This window comes from Etheostoma spectabile, chromosome 8 (assembly GCF_008692095.1).
Source record: "Etheostoma spectabile isolate EspeVRDwgs_2016 chromosome 8, UIUC_Espe_1.0, whole genome shotgun sequence".
NCBI classification, from domain to species: Eukaryota; Metazoa; Chordata; class Actinopteri; order Perciformes; family Percidae; genus Etheostoma; species Etheostoma spectabile.
The window spans coordinates 30,597,319-30,600,436 of NC_045740.1; the positions used below are offsets into that span (position 1 = coordinate 30,597,319).

At 38.2% G+C, this 3,118-nt stretch overlaps 1 protein-coding gene across 2 annotated transcripts in view; it reads left to right on the forward strand.

Moving 5' to 3' along the window:
• The first annotated feature begins 2,781 nt into the window (after nucleotides 1–2,781).
• The window catches only part of LOC116693370 (NACHT, LRR and PYD domains-containing protein 12), a 16,082-nt gene continuing 15,745 nt past the window's right edge, over nucleotides 2,782–3,118 (forward strand). Inside the window, exon 1 of one of the 2 annotated variants that reach the window (XM_032522292.1) lies at nucleotides 2,782–2,827. The gene's annotated coding sequence lies outside the window, so the exon portion shown is untranslated. The remainder of the gene's footprint in view (nucleotides 2,828–3,118) is intronic. The other variant, XM_032522293.1, reaches the window with a different exon arrangement.

Here is a 3,118-nt window from a genome sequence, read left to right on the forward strand (position 1 = left end):
ATTTTGACGGGAAGACAACACAAGGGTTAAAATACCTTCCTGCCCATTGGAGTTACTGGTGGGATGCCAGCCAACGCGGCTGTGCAGTTTACTTATGGTCTTGAGTCTATACGCACAGTTTGCCCCAGGACAGTGAAAGCCTGTAACAATTAAATTGTGTAATTACAATATTTTTTAGTAATCGCTGTTTCTTTGTTAAACCGCAATTATTTGCTAACATTAGCTAAGGTCCTAGTATGACTGTTAATGATTTTGTCAATATTTTCATTTAAGAAAACAGTACAATGTTTTATGAAACAGCAGAGGTGTGTTTTACTTTATAGGCTGTGTACCTGTGTTCTACTAAAAGAGACACTTATTTTGTCATGCTTCTCTTCATATTTGTTAGGTAGACGGTTTTTTTTGTTGCTGTTGGTCCATATACTGTATGTCTGAGTTTGCTGCCTTAAAATGTGGGGTGCCCCAGGGTTCGATTCTGGGACCGATTTTATTCTCCATTGATATGCTTACTCTTGGACACATTATCAGTAAATTTAAAGGTATTTCACATCACAGCTATGCAGATTTTTAAGAGTGGCGGCACCTGTTGAAACCTTTAATAAGCAGCTTTTAGACGCATCTTTTAAGTCATTTAGCCACATTTTGTTTTGCTATGATTATTGTGTTTTATTGTGCTTTTTATGATTATCCATTAGCTTTAATGTATTTATTGATTTTGCTTGTGAGAAATTTTATGACTCTGTCTATAATAAGAGCTGAATCAATAAACTTTGTTTACTTACGTACATAATTTCTGAGACAATTTATTATACACTAACATTTGGAAGTGAAATGTAGTGAGAACTACAGCGTGGATATTCCCCAACCAAAAATGAATCTAAATCATTGTGAATATATTAAGTGTCCTCTGACCAGAAACATGTGTGTGCATATTTATTGGATCACATAACAAGAAATCCAAATGATGATCATAATTTTTCCTATACTCTGCATCATGCATGGAATGTACTGTATAAGAAAGAAAGATTGACAGATCCAGGATATGTTTCTGGGGATGAAGGAATATTCTTTCTTACTGTATGAATGATCCCACTGCTGTGATACAAAACTCTGGAATATAGACTAAATACAATAGGAGTAATTGACTTCTGTTAGCTTTGAAAAGTGGAGTCCAGGAAACATGTAGCATTTGTGTCAAGTATATTAAAAATGTGACCAAAACATAAAGCTTGAAGTTCATTTTGTGAGGAATTCCTTTGTGAAGCCGTTCCAGGAAACTGTCCTTTCTTCCTTGATTTGTTTACTTTGTGAGAACTGAAATCCAGAAACTTTCTGTACAACCTCTTATTCCTGACACTTCAGTCCCAAAAAGCTTATGTAAGCCAGCAGCAACATCCGCACTCGGGGGTATTTTTAGACTTTTAAGAGTAAAAAAAATACACAGAGAGTCAAGGCAGAGGAAAGCAGGGACCTTGTAGAGCACATGCCGTCAAACTCCCAGGGGAGTCCATGTGTCGGACTCGATGCTGGGAGCAAGATGTAGGGGTCAAAGGTCAGTTCTCACAGGAAACAGAAAGAAGTAGTGTTTGTGTTCACATACTGTAACTCTGCTTTTTCAACAACAATGGCCACAGCTTTGGGTACATCAGTCAAATGAAGTTAATGAACCCCTTGTGTTGTCCTCGGGTCAAATTTGACCCGTTTTTAAAGTTTTTTAGAGCGAAAATATATTTTTTTCAATCAAATTGCATGGATGTACATGGTATGGGTTCCATACAACGTTCTTCGCAAGTACAATTAATGATTACTTTCATTACACTTTACGGATACCCCCATCTCTGACCTCAAATTTCTGGATTCTGTTTACCATTCAGCTCTTAGATTCATAACTGGGGCACCATATGGCATGCATCACTTTTTTATATCAGAGGGTAGGATGGCCCTTCCTCTCTGTCAGACAAGATCAGCACTTTCTATTTATCTCTAATTGTGTTACAAGCGTTTCCCCCCTACCTGTGACTTCTGAGCCCAAAACATCATATTCAAAACACTCGCTCTGAGGCTTGGCGTACACTTCCTGTCCCTTCAGTTAAAAGTCATCTTGGAAAGACCGCCTTAAGATATTTAGCCCCATTTCTCTGGAGTCATTTACAGAGTAATCTAAATTGGATGCACTAATACCCATGGGTCCATTAAAGCTTTTGAATAAAGACCTCATTCATTTGGCGATACACTGGTAACAGCTAACATTTAACCATATTTTAGTTAATTTAAATAGCCCTCGTTACTTTATTGTGTCAACAGTTAACTTAACAAACCATGTTCCTTCCCAAGACAATTTTCCAAGCCTCCGTCGCTGCGTCCAGAGCTTTGCACCACCCATAACTTTGATTGGTTTAAAGAAATTTTTTCTCCTTTGCCTGAATGTCTGTGTGGACAAGCGAGACCTTCCTCCACTGTGCTGTGGAGGAAGGTCTGGCAATTTGAGACTACAGAAAAACTGAAGCAATATTTTGCAAAAGTCGAAAGACTCGATACAATTGCATGTATCAATTTCGAAAGAACCTGTACAGTGAAAAATGTCAATCTGTCCATCAATGCAGAACAAAACCTGACAGAGGCAGTAATGCTACATTGTGGATGCCCAACTGCCCTAAAAGCTCAAAGAAGAAGAAGAAGAAGAAGCAGCTCAAGAAAAAAACCTCTGAGTAAGCATCCTGTCAGGAACAGAGCTGCTCGGCAGCTGGGGAGTAGTCGGGGTTGTCGGTTCCGGGGTCCGGCTGGTTTGATGGAACAAGTGGAGAACAGATGGGTCCTGTTTCCTCAGGTGAGTTGGTTTGAAACCACAGATTTTGTCTGTATTTATGAGTACTTTCACCTAATAGTACGCTTGTGTAAAATAAATTATTAAAAGTCTTTTGTTTTTATTTATGTATCTGTATTTGATGGATTGTTTTTTTAATGATCTACAGTTTATGTACTCTTTAGCCACCGTTTACAGCTTTTATTAATATAGTAAGGCAGAATATCTTTTGGTTTTTAAGTGTCACGCTTTTGGTTTTTCCTCAGCTCAGTTCCTGTTTTTAATGGATTCCTTTTATTGTCGGTTTGGGGGTGG